A 21,423-nucleotide genomic window follows, 5' to 3' on the forward strand; every position below is an offset into this window, starting at 1 on the left:
ACCCTGATTTCAAAGTATGTCCTCACTAGGGAAATGAAATGGATGCTCCAGCAAATTATAATGCAGTTAATGACACGGTAAAAGAAAAAAAAAAACATCATGGTCTTTGATTAAAATAGTGTAAATTTTTAGCCCTGCTTATTCACAAATTTAGAAGTAGTCCAGCAACTTGAATATTTTAGAAAGTAATAGCTTTTTGAATTACTAACTAAAAATTAAATAAAGTTCTTTCTTTATTATTCCTCCTCCTCCTCCTCCTCCTCCTTCTCCTCCTCCTTCTCCTTCTTCTTCTTCTTTTTAATTTTGCTTTTGATTGAACCCAGGACCTCACACATGGTAGCCAAGAGCTGTACCTCTGAGCTACATTCCCAGCCCCAGTAAGAAATAAAATAACACTCATTGATTAAATTCAATAAATTAACTTGCTTTGAATTTTTAAGCTTTTATTAATTAGTGGATGTCAGGCCAGAAGTATCTAAGTGAGTTTAGAAGTGTGATGAAAGCATGCTCGTCTAAGGTGATATCTCAGTTGTTCTAAGTTCCCTCCAAAGTTCCCTAACATGAACTGTTTGTTTTTCCTAAGCCAAGGTTCATTTACTGATGATCTGAATATTTTATTTTGTCTTATTCCTTCTTTCGTGACTTTTCTCTCTTTAAAGCATCTATTTTATTTAGTTTTTATTATAATTTATTATATATGAAAGCAGAATGTATTACATTTCATATTACACATAAAGAACACAATTTTTCATATCTCTGGTTATACACAAAGTGTAGCCACACCATTTGTGTCTTCATACATGTGCTTAGGGTAATGATGTCTATTGCATTTTTCTACCCTCAGGCCCCATCCCACATCTTTGCCCTATCTAGAGTTCATTTAATCCTTCCGTGCACCCTCCAACCCCATTATGGATCAGCATCCTTATATCAGAGAAAACATTTGGCATTTTTTTGGGGGGGATTGGCTAACATCACTTAGCATTATACTCTCTAACTCTGTCCATTTACCTGCAAATGCTATGATTTTATTTCTTTTATTGATGAGTAATATTCCATTGTCCATATTTACCACATTTTTTTATACATTCATCTATTGAAGGGCATCTAGGTTGGTTCCACAGTTTAGCTATTGTGAATTGTGCTGCTATAAACATTGATGTGGCTGTGTCCCTGTAGTATGCTGTTTTTAAGTCCTTTGGGTATAAACTGAGGAGAGCTGGTTCTAATGGTGGTTCCATTCCAAGTTTTCCAAGTATTCTCCATACTTCTTTCCATATTGGCTGCACCAGTTTGCAGTCCCACCAACAATGTATGAATTTGTTCTTTTCCCCACATCCTCGCCAACACTTATTGTTGTTTGTATTCTTTATAGATGCCATTCTTACTGGAGTGAGATGAAATCTTAGAGTAGTTTTGATTTGCATTTCTCTAATTGCTATAGATATTGAACATGTTTTCATATATTTCTTGATAGATTGTATATCATATTCTGAGAGTTTCTGTTTAATTTGGTACCAAAACATAGGCTGTCTATTCTTCTATTCAGCTCATTGATTGTTTCTTTTGCTGAGAAGAAACTTTGTAGTTTGAATACATCCCATTTATTGATTCTTGATTTTAATTCTTGTGCTATAGGAGTCACATTAAGGAAGTCAGGGCCTAATCCAACATGATGGAGATTTGGGCCTACTTTTCCTTCTAATAGGAACAGTGTCTCTGGTTTAATTCCTAGGTCCTTGATCCACTTTGAGTTGAGTTTTGTGCATGGTAGGGGTTTAATTTCATTTTGTTGCATATGGATTTCCAGTTTTCCCAGCACCATTTGTTGAAGAGGCTACCATTTGTTGAAGAGGCTATCTTTTCTCCAATGTATGAATTTCACACCTTTGTCTAATATAAGATAACTGTATTTATGTGGGTTTGTCTCTGTATCCTCTATTCTGTACCATTGGTCTACAAGTCTGTTTTGGTGCCAATACCATGCTGTTTTTATTGCGATTGCTCTGTAGTATAGTTTAAGACCTGGTATAGTGATGTTACCTGCTTAACTCTTCTTACTAAAGATTGCTTTAGCTATTCTGGGTCTCTTATTTTTCCAGATGAATTTCATGACTGCTTTTTCTATTTCTATGAGGAATGTCATTGGGATTTTGATCAGAATTGCATTAAATCTGTATAGTGCTTTTGGTAGTATGATCATTTTGAAAATATTAATTCTGCCTATCCAAAAACAAGGGAGATCTTTTCATCTTCTAAGGTCTTATTTAATTTCTTTCTTTAGCATTTTGTAGTTTTTGTTATAGAGGTCTTTCACATTTTTTGTTGATTCCCAAGTTTTTTGTTTGTTTGTTTTGTTTTGTTTTTGAGGCTATTTATAAATGGAGTAGTTTTCCTCATATCCCTTTCATAGGATTTGTCACTGATATACAGAAATGCCTTTGATTTGTTGGTGTGGATTTTACATCTTGCTACTTTGCTGAATTCATTTACTAGTTCTACAAGTTTTCCAGTGGAATTCTTTGGGTCTCTTAGGTATAGAATCATATCACCAATAAATAGTGTTAATTTGAGTTCTTCTTTTCCTATTTGTATCCCTTTATTTTATTTCATATGTGTAATTGCTCTGGCCAGTGTATCAAGAACTGTGTTAAATAGAAATGGTGAAAGACGGCATCCCTGTCTTGTTCCCATTTTTAGAGGGAATACTTTCAATTTTTCTTCATTTAGAGTGATGTTGGCCCTCAGGATGGTGAATGTTACCAGAGTGAGAGGATTGGTCTTGGGTGCAGGGCACCTGGAGGTGGGGTGTGGCAACCACTGGTCACCTAAGGGAGACTGCGCCTAAAAAGGATCTCCTTTTGGGTTCACTGGTGTGATGTGGATGCCTGCTCTTATCTCCTTATCTTGCCTATCGTCCTCACATTTCCCGGTCTCTGTGTTAGTCTTTAAAGTGTCTCTCACTCACCCTTTCCCCTTCTACTTCCTAATAAGGGACCTTTCTTTCCAGAGGTCTTGTGTGTTGCTCTTTGGCAGCTGTGCACCTGTCACAGAGAGCTGTTTTGTATTGTGCAGTCACTGTGTGGGGTTAGGGGTTGCTGAGGAGAGGGGGGAGTTAGAAATTATGAGTACCTGGCCAGCCGTAGTTCCAAACTGGGAGTTGCCCCCACTAAAGATGATGATGAAGGTGACTGAAGATGTTGGCGGCTGCTTTCATGGATGGGGTGTCGGGTTGGGTAGGAGAATCTGGGCAATGGCGTTGGGTGGTGTGTTGGGAAGTGAGCTCTGTGAAGTGTAGTATTGTGGCTGTTGGCTCAGAGCCTGTGCAATGTCCCCTGGTGCAGGCAGGCTACCACGTGTAGGGGACTATCTAAGTTGCTGCAGAATCTCAAGATGGAAGTGATTAGGGGAGCCCCTCATTGGTAGATGGGGGTCCACATGGGAGTGGCGGCTAGAGTTCTTGCACATGGGTAGCAGCTGGGTGTCCTGTGTGTGAGCGGCATCTGGGATTTCTGCTCAGGTGGGTGGTCGAAAGTTCGGTGCTGGTGCTGATGCTGGTGGTCTGGCTTGGTTACCCGGTAGTCCTGTGTGGGCAGTAGTTGAGAGTCCTACTCTGATGCTGGGGCCTGAAGCCCTGCACAGGCCGCAGCCATGCTTCCTGTGTGGGAGCAGCTGTGGGGGTGTCGTCTATTGCTGGCACAGAAGCAGTATTCTCACTACTTGAGTAAGGTCACAGAGCAACACAGTATGCTGCCTCCGTCTTGCCTGCCATCTTGGATTCCCCCTGAAGCACCTATTTTAAATAGCAGCTCTTATACTTCAGAGTAACTGACACTTTCATAAAACATTTTTAAAATAAGGATATGTAATTTTATTTCAGAAGATATTCATATTTTCATGAATTGATATTTTGAATCTAATCACACTTTTCATATATCTATTTTATAATCTCAGATATGCTTTTAATGATAGTTTTAAATTCACGTGCACTATTTCTGTTTGGCATGGAGTTAATAGCATCTCCTTATAGTAACTCAGCCTCTTTGTTAAATAGTCACTTACAGGCAATTAACATTTATGTTATTAGTATGCTTTATGTAGCAAGCAAAAGCTAATACAGTTCAAAGGAACTTAAATAATAAAGAAAACTGATTGACATACTCAAATTGGAGTTCAGTCCCTCAATGAGTACTTACATGGACAGCCCCTAACTAACCACGTTTCAAAGTATGATCTTTTTTTTTTTTTTTTTTTTTTTTTTTTTTTTTTTTACCATGGTAGGAAAGCAACAAGCACCAGTAGAAACTGTACTTCAGAGTTTGGATTTTTATATTCCCCAGGCTAGCAACACACCCCCTTGTGCTGATGGCAGCATCTGGAGCCCTGGCTCCTGGGTAGCCATATGATCCTGAGGGTCAATAACTGATGCTCTACAATGTGCTTTTCCCAGAATTTTTTCTTTATAGATTTTGTGCTTTGTATTTTCATTTACCATATCTTCAGTAAATTACCTTACATTATTTAACAATTCATTATAAAATGGGCTTTGTACTAGACGATTATGCTCAACTATAGGCTAATATATGTGTTCTGAGCATGTATAAAGTACATCCAGCTAAGCTATAATGTTCATTAGATGAGGTATAGGAAATGAATTTTCAACTTAGGATATTTTCACCCTACAATGGGTATTTGGGAACAAAACCCCATCATAAGGCAAGGAAATAAGAACATAAAATTAATCTGATTGGCCTGAATTCCTAGGCCAACCAGGGATCACTCTATCATGCTCAGCATCAGATAGTAAATTTGGAACTTCATTTAGGAGGACAACAAAGGAAATGAATGCAAGAAATACAACATAATAATGTTCTATAGTATACAAACCTAACAACAGAGTAAGCCACCTCTCTTAGTCCTTCATATGGATCAACCAGCTTCTTATAGTTACATAATGAACATGAAAGATCAGATTTCTTCATTTTCTCACATCTAAGTGATTTTCTAGCTCTGAAATTCTGCATTAAGATGATCTTAGGGCTTTCACTGCCCTGGAGATGTTCATCAGCTCTTAAGTGTGACCGGCTCAGGAGTTAATTATTGGTCTACATACATTGTGGTAACAAAATATCGTATACTCTTATTATTTGTATCTTTAGCATTCATTTCACTCTATCATGAGACTCATTAAGATTTATAGAAGTTAAATGCTATGTTGAAGAAATATCATTATACAGAAATTCTTCTGCATAGGGTCAATCACTGGAATTATGTTGCTTAATTTTTTTTAATATCCTTTAGCACATGGCATGGCTTTGAATACCCTCAATGCTTATTAATTTATTACTAGATTTAACTGTTTTTATTATGTATATAACATGCATCAAAGTTAGATAAGGTTTCAAGCCCTTTCAACATAGAGCATGTTATGAAACAGATTTTGTGTGCTTTGGTTCATCAATATGTTTTAAATTTTATATCAACTGAATTCACAAGTTGCTTATCACTTCATCAATTTTAAGTTAAAACATAAGGCACTTAAACTGATCTAAAAGGATAATCCATGTGTCTAAGTGATTAGAACATTCAGTCTATGTGATCAAATACATAAGATGCAAAATATTTAGGAATCTAATTTCAAAAGTCAAATAATTAAGTGTGAAATAAAACTTAGCATTGTAGGACCAAGATGGAGCCACAGGGACAGAATTTACCCTGCTGCCTGAAACAAGCAAAAAGAAAACAGTCAAATGTTGAAGTATAGTTTTCAAGAAGTGGAACATCAGACAACAATATGATTGCTCTATTTTACAGTCATGGGAGAGTTTCCAGGCTATTGCATGTGGAGGAATAACATAAGCAGTTCTTGGCAGACTCTGAATTAAGGAGCTGGACTTAGAATACAAGAAAAACAAGACCGGTTACAAGAGGTGTACAAGAAAGGATAGAACAGTACAGAGAGAAAACTTGAGATATTAGTGGAGGTCCTCCTCACACATTCAGCAGGGCACTTGATAGTGCACGTGTATAAGGACATTAACCACCATTGGCAAGAGAACTATCCAAAGAGACTGGAATAGCAGTGTCTCCACATTCACACAATATGGGAAGGTTGTCTCTTCCCATATCCCAAACCTGAAAACATGGATTCACCTGACATTGACTTGAATGATGAAAGAATATTTTAAAACTTGAAGACAGGCATTATCTAAAAAGAAACAGGAAAAAAATATTAACAGAGAATCAGTGATCCTTGCAATAACCTAAAGCAGCCTCATGTATACCTGGAGCTACCCTAGAAAAGGGAACAGAAAAAATATTTGATGAGATAATAATCAAAAAGTGTCCAAACATGATGTAGATCAATGAACCCAAAAGAGACATGGAGAAACCACCATCGATGTATATCATAATCAAATTGACCAATTTTTTTTTTAACAAGCAGAGACAAAAAGACATGTACATAGAAACAAAAATCAAGATGACCTTAGATTTCTTCCCAGAAACTAAACAATAATAAGAGTCAAAAAAAGTCGATCCACAGTCATATAACAACTATATTTCAAAAAATGACTGGTAAATAAAGTCTATTTAAAATATAGCAAAGGTAAAAGGATTCAACACTAACAGACCTACATGGCAAGAAATGGTAAATAAAGTATTTGAGGCAGAGAGAAAACAACATCAAAAGTAAATGTGCATTTATGCATGGTAACAAAGAGCACCAAATATACTAGTTACATAGATGAATACATTTTCTTAGCATTAAAAAATGTTAGTTGACTAAGAAAAAGCTATGAAAGTATTATGGGGTTTACATAATACTAATAAAAATAAATGGCCACACTGGTATAAAAACTGAGAGAGAATAAATGGAAATATATTGTAAGATGTTTCTAATACTACATATTAAGTGATAAAATACCATTAGAAGGTAGGTTATATTATGTTAGAAATGTATACAGTGAACTCTAAAAAAATAAAATAACCAAGCAAAGAGTTATAATAATAAAAATGAGATAAAATAGGAGTATAAAATTCACAATAAATACAAATAAAAGAGGATACTTACAGCAAATGATAAAAATAGTAAACAAATAGCAAGATGATAAACAACCTATCTCGATTACCATGTTGCATGTAAGTGATCTAAATATGCTATTCAAAAGACAGAGATTGTCATATTGGTTTGAAAGTTAAAACCCAATTATACAGTGCCTGCAAAGCACTTCAGTATAAAAACAAAACTAGATTTTAAACACTAATCTAAAGAAATTTGGTATAAGCCATATTATACCAAAGATGTATGTTTAAGTAGAATTAATTGTACTAGGAATAGAAATGTCATTTAATAGTGACATAGAGGTCAATTCATCAAGAGGAAATTATTGTTCAATCATTAATGCATCTAATATCAGGGATTCAAAAATATGTGGAGTAAAAACTGAGAAAAGGGATACATGAAATAGATAAATAGATTAATATTTCTCAGATCCCAAGATATGTATCAGAAATTTGATTTCTTTTACCAATATTTTGCAGTATTTGTAAGCTTTATGTGTGGTAACACAAATGCCCATCAACAGTTGAATGGGTAAGAAGAATTTTGTGTATACACAGCATTATAGAGTAATACTAAGCAATAAAGGGAATGAGCTATAGATAACACAGAGCCCTCTGAATTCAAATAATTATGTGGAATGAAAGAAACCACTTGAAAAAGAGCACATGATTTCATTCATCTGAAACTCTAAAAAATGTGAGATAAATAGTGGTAGAAAGCTAATTGATGGGTGCCAGAGGAGAAGGTAGAGGTAAATAAAGAGTGATAGAAGGTAGAATTAACAATAGGGTACAAGTAAACACTTGGGAGTAATGCATTCACTTTCCTGGTTATGGTGATTCTTTCATGGGTGTATACATAGGTCCAAACTGAGCATATTGTATACTTTAACTCCTAACAGCTGATTTTATGGTAATTAAAACAATAAAATTATTTGTAAATTTAACCTATGTTCTAGATATTAGTAGTATATTAATAACTAGTAGATCACCTGCTCCATATCCCCCCAAATAAAATTTTTTGAAGGTTTGTATAGCTATCAATAAATATATGGAACTCTAGTGACCATCAGGGTCAATTCTATGTTAAGGTCTATCTTTTCTAAATTTGTTCCAATTGTAAAGTAACTACATGTTCTCACACATTTATAACTAAACACTCATGAAGTTAAAGGGGTATTTTTGTCCCATAGAAGTCATAAATTGTAATTATATATTGTATTAGGCAATTGCAGTTTTGAAGAATGGATAGTGTCCCATTCAGAGTGGTTACTTAGGACATTATAATGGCAATGTCACATTCATCACAGTATATATGAGGCACGATACTTAAATGCAATGGAAAGGCCATTAATGTAGAAAGGTTTTAAAACTGTCATCAGATCCATTAGAGTTGATACTAGTACTTTACATAAAAATTGCCTGATGTGAGGATAAGGTGTCTGAAATCAGATCATTTGAAGAAAATCAAATCATATACTTGATTGCTGGATGACATGGCTGTTAAAAGGACAGACACAAATATGTATGAATAGAGCTTTGATGCGCTAAAGGCAGAAATGTCAAGAGAAAAACTTCTTTAAGAAATAGCCCGATTCTCTTAGGAGTGGAAATAAAATGAAATCTGCTTTCCAGAAGAGACCTGAGAATAATATTTTTATCTATAATAGAAAAATATTCAACATCTTCATACATTGTTGGTTTAGGCAAGTAACTCCATCAAGTCATCAAAGTGACTTTTGTTCTCCCTCTTAACATAGAAAATGCCACTGGAAACTTGTTTAAAATTTTAGTGTCTCAGTAATGGGCTTCAAAATTGATATTATTTTTTTTTTCTTTCCATATTCTGACATTCACTATGTTGAGTACTCTGATAAAGAAGCAATATAAACATATTAGCACACAGTGCCCTTCAATTTTTAATAACAGCAATTCTGTTAGGAGGACTTATGTCTAATATAATATTGTACACATCTGTTCTAGGTCTGGAAAGAATCATCTTATCGTGGTAGTAATAGTCAGTATTAACTGAATTATTATGAGTTTCGATGAGGTAAAATTTCTTACACTTAAAAAATGGTAGACACTTTATAAAAGGGAAACTAAAGGAAGAATATGGATCTACATAATTGATTATTATGATAGGATTTTTAAAAAATTTTAGTATGATTGTTGTCCAGTCTAGATAATCCTTGAGGCACACTATAGCCTATTTGAAATTTTCATCCGTATTTAGCATTACCAACCTAGATGAAGGTAAAAACAACCAAGAGTCCAAAAGTCCTCACTTAGCTACAGCCTGAATGAGGTATTAAAGTAAACACATGAGGTATTAAAATACAATTGAAAAGCATTCTTCCTTAGAAAACCAAGGTGATTAGTTTTAATATGGCTCAAGAGTGATCTCAAGCTGTTCCCTTGACCCTGTATCATTCCCTCAATTGAGAAATGGGGTCCTCCTCCCACTGAGTGTCACACTGCCATCGTCTCAATTCCAACGCACACAATTCCAATGCATCTCCCTTTCTGTCTCCAACCTGCAGTCATTTATGTCTCCTGTGGATTTACATTTAATCACTGGTCTGTATTTTTGTAAGATAGTTTGCATATTAAAGGATTTCTCAGAGGATTCAAGCCACACAGCACATCAAAATGTTCAGCACTTAGGAAAGATGGTTCATAGTGGGTTTTTTTTTTTTCTTCTTTTTTCTACTTTACTTTTTTCCGAATATTTTCACATGAAACTGCATTCATTTTTTTAAACAGAAAAAGTTAGTGTAATTTTTTCCATTAGGTAGATTCTAACAGAGTAAATTTATAGATTATAAAGATGCAAAAGTGGCAAAGTCACTAAACAAAAAGACATTTTAAACAGACCTTACACATCTTCTGTAACATACTGAAGCAGAACAGGAAGAGGAAGAGGGATGGCCTACCATTTGACTAATTGCAGCAGGCTTTCAGGAAATATCTTCAGTTTAGGTCACTGTTTCCTAATTCATTATTCCACATAAAGTAAAGCCCTTTTGCATCACATTTCTCTAACAGAAGAAGGAACTCTGGATCTCAGTTCAGCATTGTTTGCTGCAGATGATTTGTTTTGCTTCTGTGGACATTCTTAGGAACAGCCCCATGAGCAGCTGGTATTAGCATGACATAGTGCACACTAATGAGATTGCAGGATCCTCTTGATGGGTCTAGCCTGCGATAACTTTCCTCTTAATTCTGTTTTGTGGTCTGTAAACCATTTTGAACATATGCTACTTTGGGACTTTAATCAGAAATACTCTATCCAAACCATTTTTAATTTGACATTTAGGTTTGGAAACTGCTGTGGGCCACATTATTAATAATTTCTTATCTTACTAGGATTGCACAATCCTTAGACTCATGTGGTCACTAATTGCACAGAATAAATTATGACTAATCATTATTTCTATTCTGATAGTAAAATTAGATGTAACATTCATTCTATATAAATATTTGGTTCTTAAAAGGAATAGTTTGGCTTTACACTAACATGTATGTGTGTGTGTGTGTTTGCATGTTTCAGAATAATGAGTAACATATAACTGTATTAGTTAATTTGATTTTAATTCTCATATCTTCTAACACCCATTTTAACCATCATCTCTAACTTGGTAACTGGTTTCAAAACTGTGAGTGATGTACATATTAATTAGGAATGAAGATTCCTTTCATTTGTTTCATAAAAATACTTTCTAAAAATGTAATAAAAATACAAATTTCCTGTCTTTTACATTTAGCTCAATTTTCATTAGCTTATAGCAATTTGCAAATGTATTCTTCTACTAGGGCTGAAAATAACTTCTAATTTTAAAAAAAAGGAAAGAAAGAAAACACCTGTTTTGGGTCCAATTATGAATTGCAGAGAACTATCATTCCTAATTACTAAATAGCTACAGAATTCCCATTTAAGTCAAATCAACTATACTTGAAAATAAACCTAGAATTTCAATGCTATAATCATTTATAATTCATTCTGCTTCTGAACACAAAAATAAGGCTCAATTCAAACGCAAGCCTCGGGTAGGATGTGTGCTTTACAAATGTTGCTGGGTGGTTTTAACATAGATGATATCAAATTTCTAAAAATTTAATGAAAGGCAGGCTTTTTTCAGAAAGTACATTTGGAAAATCAATCTTAACTCATTCTTGATAGTTTCTTCACCTCCTGCCCCAAGAAAAGACACCCTGTGATGATTCTAAGTATTTTTTAATGTTCCTATTTTTAAGGCATTTAGAAAATGTCAATATGATGCCACATTTAAGGAATTTTTGGACATAAAATAATAAATTATTTTAATCATAAGAATTGGTATACTTGGATCTCAGGATACTTTAATCTCAAAGATTAAAGAATATAGCAACTACTACTTAAAAATTAATAGGATCAATGACCCAAAGAAATTCATTGCTAATTTCTCAGGCAAAATTAGTGAGGGTATGACTTTCACAAATCAAATGCAATTAATGTTCTCTTGGGAAAAACAAAAGTCTCACAACATCGATCTTTAATTTGTAGGAATATTCCTGTTTTCTCCTAGATGTTACCACTCAGTGCCCCAATGTAGGGAGCACTCTTACTAATTTAGAAGAGGGTATTTCTATCATCAGTGCATGTTATATGTCATTAAAATTTATGTCTCATGTGGATTTACATTTAATTATATTATAATTTACATATTTCTTCAACAAGACAGTTAACTGTACTGAGAATAACATGAGACACATATGGATTTCTAAAGGAAGAAATCAATGGCCACTTCTGTGTTTAACTCAGTTTTATTAAACCAAGGCTTCTTTTGTGGGTTATTTTAGACATGTTTGTCTACTGCTACTTAAAATGAGGTCATAAATAATCTTGCTGATTATAGAAAATACTATAAATTCCTCTAAAAAATCACCTGACACAGCACATATTCTGACAAAAGCACACATTGCAGGATTGATTTAGGGAGGGATGTGGAAGTATAGTTCAGTTGAGGTGGATGGCGAGCATCCCCTTATGATTCTATGTGTGAGGAATGATTTACAACCAGTTGAGTGCCTATTAAATTAAAATATGGGTGCATCAAAAATAATAAAAACAAATCTGTGTGATGATTTTTTTCAATCTTCATATCTCTTGTTAAGCACAAGCTTTTTTTTTTTTTGCTTTTTTTTTTTAAAGAGAGAGTGAGAGAGGGGGAGAGAGAGAGAGAGAATCCTTTCAACATTTATTTTTTCAGTTATCGGCGGACACAACATCCCCGTTTGTATGTGGTGCTGAGGTTCGAACCAGGGCCGCACACACGCCAGGGGAGCACGCCACCGTTTGAGCCACATCCCCAGCCCCTCAACCTTCATATCTCTTGAGGTTCTGTTTGTTTATGTTATTTTTTGCTTTTGCATATTTCCACATAAGATAGTGTCGCTTTTGAGTACACACACACACACACACACACACACAAATATGGAATCTTATGGTCTGCTGTGAGAATCAGCATAATTCTAGAAACAATAATCCTTACAATAATCCTCTGTATTGTTCTTGATGAGTAGGTTAAGGAGAGAGCAGTCCAGTATACACAATTTATTCCCCAGCCTTCTCTTGAATGATAAAGAAATTGATCAGATGTAGAATTTAGCATTGGCAGTGCTACAATTAAGTTTTGTCACTGTCACTAAGTATGCGGTTTTCAGTGAGTCACCAACATGTTTAGATTTTAGTGAAATCTCCCACTTGAATAGGGATAAAATTCACATCAAATTCTTATAACAAGCCAGGTGGGTGGTGAATGCCTGTAATCCCAGCAACCTGAGAGGCTAAGGCAGGAGGATCACAAGTATGAGATCAGACTCAGAAACTAAACAGGACCCTGTCTAAAAATAAAAAAATAAAAAGGATAGGGGATGTAGCTCACTGGTAAAGCAACCCTAGATTTAATCCCTAGCACACAAATAAATAAGTATACAAAATTCTTATAGAACATAGGGTAAGTTGAAAAAATTTATGTAAAGAAATTAAAAGCTGTTACACAATATTCAATAAATGTCACTGTAATAATTACTTCTGAAAGCCATACATTTTGTCAGAATTACTATAATAAAATACAACAGTGAGTTTTTATACAGTAGTGTTTACTATGAACAATCATGAAGTAAGATATTACCCTTAGTCTAGAACATTCCCACATAGTCCACAAAGTCCTTGACTTTTAAGCCTAGAAGAAAATTTTGTGGCATCTAATTTCCTTATTTTATAGGCAAGAAAACTAAAGTCCAGAAAATTGTCCATCCTTCAGAGTATAAAAATCCATCAGATATCTCATTTCTTTCCCCGGGGCTTAGTTGTCTTCTGCTTTACCACACTGAATATTTTCTGGTCAGGTTTCTGGATGGTAAAGAAAATCTCTTCTGAGAGCAGGTAAGTTTCTATGTTAGAAACCACATGGAGCTGTTCAAGAAGTAAAGCAACACATGGGCATAGGACCCGAGAGCAACAAACACTGTTCTCTTCCAAAACCGGAGCACTGGAAAAGTTACCTGCTCTTTTAGTCTGGAAGCATCTACAAAATTTTCTTTAAATTGAAATTCATAAATTTCAATATTGTATATAAAAGTTAAGGGAAACTAATATACATTTAAAACAAACTGTGAAATTTTGAGGAGGGATGGGCATGCAATAAGATTTTATTGGTCATTCAGGAAGGCCTCTATCCACCATAGACACGAAGCCAAAATCATGAAGGCTTTTTTAAAAATAAACTCTTTGTTGTTTTTGGAAAGATCTGGTGCTTCTTCATTGGGAAAAACCATGGCTTATTTTATACCAAGGTATGGTGACCTTGTATTTAGTCCTGATTGGACTATTTAAGCGGCATAGGGTTTGCTAATTAGAATCAGAATTCTAACACTGCTAGTCCCCTTGAAGCAAAAGGGCCTCACAATTTTTACCATCTTTCTGTCTTTCAAAGCTTGGGTAAAAGAAATATCTATGTACTATAGATAAAAATAGTGACTTTCTAACACTTTATCATATATTCCCCTAAAACAATTTTGAAAAACTACTAAACATTTTAAGTTGATATCTAAAATGTTTGAAGTTTTAACTTTAAGTAATTTAAAAGACTATATAAAAGTTGGGTTTTATAAAAACATCAGCGTTTAGTATTGATCTTATTGATAGATCACTATTTCAAATGTTTTCAATTGACTCTGATTATCATTTGTGATTGATACCCACCACCATCTATTCAAAAAATAATAAGAATGAATAAGTTATTCTTTAGAAATTCAACATTATTTACTCTTTTTTAAATCCTATGGATTGAACTCAGGGATGCTTTACCACTTGAGCCACATCTCCAGCCATTTTTATTTTTATTTTGAGACAGTGTTTTACCAAGTTACTTTGGGCAAATTGCTGAGTCTGGTGTCAATAGGGCAAATTATTGAGGCTTGACTCAAACAGGTAATCCTCCTGCCTCAGCCTCTAGAGTCACTGGAATTACAGGGGTGGGCCAACATGCCCAGCTACATATTATTTATTTTTGATCTTGTTCTTTTTTTTTCCATTTCACTTTTCCATGTAATCTTACACTTATAAAATACATGTCGTGTAAAAATCTGTTCTAACTTGCTTAATAGCAACAAACACACTAATAAAAATAGACATTTCTTTGTCATTTTCTATGGTAATTGATGTTGAGGAAGCAAAATAAAATTTATTATGTCCCTAGTGACTGTAAATTTTGATAAGTAATTTTTAAGGACAAAAGTAAAGTGTTATCAAGAATACATTTCTTTGTAACAGGCCTTGCTCAGTAATAGGAAACTCAACATTTAACACAATTGTTGTGTTTATCACAAGGGAAATTGTATTAGTGGCCCTGTCCACAAAGACTTTATCTTCTCTGGTCTTTCTGGTTAAACAAAATTCTCACTTATGTAAAATTTCTTAATTGTGTATGTATTTATTTGCTTCTCTCACAGTATCTAAATATTTCATGTCATTAAAAAATATGAATTGGATAAAAATACATTTTTTAATAAAGTTGATGACACTTTTTTGTTTTGATTAGTTTATAACTTCTTTTAAAACAAAACAGGGTTCAGGATAAATTTTATTCCACATTGACCTAACTTGTTCTCAGAGGTAAGTACATTGGATGAAAAGAGTTTCATTACAGGTATGAACTCAATTAATTGAACTTCTTTCAAGATACAAGACAAAAATCACATATTGATCTCTAATTAAAAATATATCTTTACTGATCTAACTACAAAATTAGTTCTTCATTCCATTTTGTTGAAAGAAATAGAACCCATCTGTTGGGCAAGAGAAATCATTTATCAGTATTACTATCCTTTAACTTCTCCTTTTGATTGGCCCCTCACACACAGGTAATTCACTGTATGAGTGAAATCTATGACTTTTCTTTGTGCGTTGGGATAAAGACAATCGTGAAAGAGGAATTTAGTAAAAGAGAATAGACAGGAAACATCTAGCATAATGTATTGGCTACTAGAAAATTGTCAGGCAAATCAATTCTAGGAGACTACAAACACCGGCAGTTGAAGATTTGGAAATGGACTTCCTTAAAACTATTCCTTCCAGAGTGCCTGTCTGAAAGTCTTCATGTATCCCCAGGGAAAAGATATTCCAGTATGAGGACCACTGAGGTAAGAAATGAAAGACTAATTTTATCTATGAAAGATTTTTTTTTTACGTTGCTCTTTAGACCTCTATTAAGTTTATGATCAAAAAGCTATTGCTTACCCAGAACCATTCTCACGGAGACATAATATATCCTTTATATTTTGAAAGCTAAAAAAAGAAAAAAAAATCATGTACCAGTAAATGGGAATAAGATTAGCTCAAGACCATACCTGTAGCCCAATTAAAAAAAAAAAAAACAACAATCATTTAAAGATAACTTCAGGACTTCTAGTTTACAACCAAATAGTTAAGTAACTTAAAAGCTGCTACTCCCTACTAATGACAAGTAAAAAGCTAAAGAAACTGAAAAATCAGTCACTATTTTAAATTCATCAGGGAAGTGAAGTCATAGTGCAAAGCCCCCCTGATTGGAGAGATTCGTGGTTGGATGTATAGAATCCCAATTTACTAGAGCAGAAAGCTCCATGAGACCCAGTACCATGGTGGGAAAAGCTAAGTTGTAATTGCTAAAGTTCTGGAGGCTCAGTAAAGATAATACTGAGAGTTAGATCTGTAACTATAGTGATGTCAGCAAGATGACCACTTAGGATATCCCAGGCTTCACCAAGCCCCACAGAATGTTCAAATATCAACTATCAAACAGACACAAACATCTGATGAAAATACCACAATTTGGGAATAAGCCTAGGGCATTTGAACTGAAACTTCATTGAAGGGACAGAGAAAAAGTATCGCTTTCTTTGCATCTCTCCTCCCCTTTCTTCTCATCAGCACAGTACTGTACAGAGATAATTCCCCAAGACCCACAGTTTGTACAATGGTAAAAGAACAGGAGGCAGACATCTAGTTTCCCTAGCATTCTGGAGGCTTCCTGGGAAACCCTCTCTGTTCTCTGACAGGGAACACTGGAGGAAAGGGCATAGTTAGATTACCCAGAGTCTGGTAGAAACAACAGAAAGAGGCAGAGGTCACAGGAACTGGTTGGTGTTACATCTGTATTCCTGCCAGCTGTGTCACATAATCACACTTACCAAAAAACCTCAGGGCCGAACAAATCTCACAGCCCATTTACAAAGTTAAGCTGGTTGCCTTCAGAAATATGGTAGAAAGTTTACCTTACTCATGTCCCTAGAAGGCTACTCTTGAACCCAGCCTCAAAGTTCAACCAAATGACCTGGATCAGGCAAGGAAATGACAACCTCTGCCCAATTCACAGAAGGAAAGGGGCTAGGAAGCCCCCTTGACCTTGATCCTGGAAGCCACCTTAACCCAGGAAGTTAAGAAGAAGCTCCACTCAAATATAAAGCCCACCCAGTGACCCCACCCATGCTAGATCTGCTTGACTTAGAAGGTTAAACAGCTACTTACCCAGCAAAATACCCACCCCATGATTTTACCATGGCAGGGAAGCAACCCTCAATCTTTCATTTCTATGAAGCACAGTCTATAGTCCTGCCCATCCTGAGAAACAAATCTGCCTAATTGTAGTCCTATCTAACTTTAGATTCTGAACAGCAAAACTGCCCAGCCAGGGAATACATATTGCAATTGGTCTGACAAGAAGCCTTTATGGCACACAGTTAGCAGATCCATATAATATTAAGAACTCAGTCAGTGAGCTTACCTCCCAAAAGAGCTCAGTCAGAAACCACATTTGATATCAGAGCAAAAGCAGTGTCCTAGCTAACTAGAGAACACATAACAGTCTTTACCTAGCTATCCAGGTCATCACCCACTGACCTTTCCAGAATTGCAGGAAAGATTAAATAGTGGTCTGTCCTTACCAAAGAACACCAGTACTGGTCAGAATAGGAGGCTGTCTCCTCAAATGCGTAAAATATTATGAAAAACCAAAGAGTCACAGTACTCCGAAAGAAGCTAACAAAGCTCCCAAAATGGAATCCCCCCAAAATAGAGATGTATGAAATGAGAGCTTGAGAATTTAAAATAATACTCATAAAGAATTCATTGAACTACAAGAATATGTGGCTAGACAGTGTAATTACCTTTGTTAAATAATCCATGAAAGTGAAAAGTTTGACAAAAATTAAAAAAATAAAAAAATAAAACCAATAGAGAAACAGAAATCCTATAGATGAATACAGTGAATGAAGTAAAAAAAAAATCAATAGAAGGCATGCACAGAACATTCACACAAACAGAAGAATCATTGAGCTGGAAGACAAAACATTTGAAATTATCCATTCAGAGAAGAAAAACATAAAAGAATGAAATAAATAGGGAAAAAAGGATGAAGAAAACATGAAAATTATGGGACAACATCAAGAGACTAGTCTTTTGCATAATCTTTTACTTTCAGAAGTAAAAGAAAAAAGGATAGGGGGAAAAAAAACAGCTGAGAACTTCCCTAATCAGAGTAGACCTACCAATTTCAGGTATAGAAATCAGAGATCTCCAATCAATCTCATGCTAAAGAAGAGTCATTAACAAGACCCATAACAATAAAGATATCAAAAATTAAAAGAAAATCCTCCAAGAGCAGCAAAACATAAGAAACTTAGCAAATATATAAAAAGTGTCAATGTGACTACTGGCAGATTTCTCATCAGAAATCCTAAAGGCCAGGAAAGAATTGAATGATATGTTTAAAGTGATAAAGGAGGGAGAAAAACTGCCAACCAATAACATTATACCCAGCATAATTATCTTTCATAAATAAGGAGAAAAATAAAAATTTTCTCAAACAAAAACTAAAGTAGTTCATCACCACTATGCCTGCCTATAGGAATTGCAAGAGTGGTTTAAGCTCAAACAGTAGGCCACTAATTAATATAAAACTTATAAAAGTGCAAATATCAATACCATAAGTAATACAGAGCCATATTCATATACTCTAGAACTGTAATCATGGTGTATAATGCAGTTTTATTCCTAATATAATCATGAAAAGAAGTCATTAATCACCATTATGGCTAAAGAAAAATTTAAAGGACCAGGCATGGTGGTGCACAACTGTAATCCCAGCTGCTCTGGAGGCTGAGGCAGGAGAATGGAGAGTTCAAAGCCAATCAACAAAAGGGAGGCCTCAGTGAGACCCTATCTCTAAGCTCTAAATAAAGTACAAAATAGAGCCAGGTATGTTGCTCAGTGGTCAAGTGCCCCTGAGTTCAACCCCAAGTACCCCCAAAAAGAAAATTATAAAGGGGTACATATTACAATAATACAAATTCTAACAACCAAAAATTAATGTTAAGTTGTTATCAGTTTGCAATAAACTAATATAAGATGTTTTATGTTAGCCTTGTCGTAAATACAAGCAAAAATCTATTGTAGATGCACAAAAGTGGAAAAGAGTCAAAGCATATCACAATAGAAAACCAAAATATCACAAAGAAAGTCAGTGAAAGAAGAAAAATAAAGTGTCTACAAAACAACCAGGAAACAAAAGATGGCAGTAGTAAGTTACATATTAATATTTTCCTTGAATTTATATGGATTAAATTATCTAACAAAAATTATCCAACATGGAGTGACCAAAAAGATTTTAAAACATAATTCCCAACAATATGCTACCTATAAGAGACTCACTTTACTTTTAAGGACATGCATAGAAAGGAAGTAAAGGGGTAGAAAAATGTGTCCCCTTCAAATGGAAACTGAAAGAGAACAAAGGTAGCTAAAATCAGAGAAAATAGACTTTATGTTAAAAACCTTAAAGAGAAAAAGGACATGTAATTACAAAGGGATCAATTCCTCAAGAAGACATAATGATAGTACACACATATTCACCCAATGTCAGAGCACACCTAATTATGTGAAACAAATGTTAAAAGATATGAAAGGAGAGATAAATAGCAAAACAGAACTCATAGGGGATTCAATACCCTGCTCTCATCAATGGACAGATGAATCATTCAGACATAAAATTAATAAGAAAACACTAGTCTTGAAAGATACTTTACACCTAATGGACCTAACAGACAAATGCATAATCTCCCCTCCAAAGCAAAAGAATCCCATTTTTCTTGAGCACACATGGAACATTCACCAGGGTAGAGTGTATGTGAGACCACAGACAAATCTTAGGAGTTTGAGAAGACTGAAATTATGATAAGTATCTTTCTGACCATAATGTTCAAAACTAGAAGTCAATAATGGGAGGTATTTCAGAAAATTAACTAATACATGGAAATCAAACATATTTCCATGAAGAAAATTTTTTAAAAAATTAAAAACAGTTTTCTGACAAAGGAAAATGGAGGCGTCTGGCTCCTTCTCTCACAGCCATTGCAGTGCATTGAGCTCCATAGAGATAGCACGGGGGCAAGTGAGAGCTGAACAGGCACTGGGTGCCTCTGGGCCTCTCTGAGGAAAAACAACTAAACATGGGCAAAGGAGATCCTAAGAAGCTGAGAGGCAAAATATCACCCTATGCATTCTTTGTGCAAGTTTGCCTGGAGGAGCACAAGAAGAAGCACCCAGATGCTTCAGTCAACTTCTCAGAGCTTTCTAAGAATTGCTCAGAGGTAGAAGAACATGTGTGCTAAAGAGAAGGGAAAATTTGAAGCCATGCCAATGGCAGGCAAGGCCTGATAGGAAAGAGAATGAAAACCTATATCCCTCCTAAAGGGGAAACAAAAAAGAAGTTCAATAATCCCACTGCACCCAAAAGGCCTTCGCTGGCTTTCTTCTTCTTCTGTTCTGAGTATCCCCAAAAATCAAAGGAGAACAATCTGGCCTATCCATTGGTGATGTTGCAAAGAAACTGGGAGAGATATGGAATCCCTCTACTGCAGATGATAAGCAACCTTATGAAAAGAAACCTGCTAAGCTAAAGGAAAAATACAAAAAGAATATTGCTACCTACTGAGCTAAAGGAAAACCTGATGCAGCAAAAACGGGAGTTGTCAAGGCTGAAAAAAAAAAGCAAGAAAAAGAAGAAAGAGGAAGAAATAAAGAGGAGGAGAAGAGGAAGAAGAGGAAGATGATGAAGAGGATGATGCTGAATAAGTTGGTTCTAGCACAGTTTTATTTCTTGTCTATAAAGCATTTAATCCACTGTATACAACTCACTCCTTTTAAAGAAAAAAATGGAATGTAATGCTGTATAAGACTTGTTTTTTAACTGTACAGTGTCTTTTTTTGTATTGTTAACACATTACCAAATGTGTCTGTAGATAGCTCTGCCCTGGTGGTATTTTCAATAGCCATTAACCTTACCAGTATGAGGATTGTACACTGGCATGGAAATTTAAAGCAGGTTCTTGTTGGTGCACAGCACAAATTAGTTATACATGGAGATGCTAGTTCTTCATCTTCAGTTGTGTCTGATGCAGCTTATACTAAATGATTCTTGTTCTGTTGACTACAAACCACTCTGTAATGGCAAGAAAAAAAAGTTGCAGCTGTTTTGTTGACACTCTGAATGCTTCTAAGTAAATACAATGTTTTTATTTAAAAAAAGAGAAAGAAATGGATGTACAACATACCAAAATTTATGAGATGAAGGAAAAGCAGTTTTAAGAAGGAAGCATATAGCAATAAATGTCTATGTGAAGAAAAATTAAAGATCTCCAACAAACATCTTAATGTTACACTTCCAGGAAATAGAAAATCAAGAACAACATAAGCTCAAAGTCAGCAGAATGAAAGAAATTATAAATATCAGAGCAAAAATAAAGAACAGGCAAATTATTTGAAAGATAAACAGAACT

At 34.9% G+C, this 21,423-nt stretch overlaps 1 pseudogene; it reads left to right on the top strand.

Annotated features, from left to right (window-relative positions):
* The first annotated feature begins 20,094 nt into the window (after positions 1–20,094).
* On the top strand, positions 20,095–20,719 carry LOC143394035 (high mobility group protein B1 pseudogene; annotated as a pseudogene).
* Positions 20,720–21,423: the final 704 nt, after the last annotated feature.

The sequence above is a fragment of the Callospermophilus lateralis genome, chromosome 3 (assembly GCF_048772815.1).
Source record: "Callospermophilus lateralis isolate mCalLat2 chromosome 3, mCalLat2.hap1, whole genome shotgun sequence".
NCBI classification, from domain to species: Eukaryota; Metazoa; Chordata; class Mammalia; order Rodentia; family Sciuridae; genus Callospermophilus; species Callospermophilus lateralis.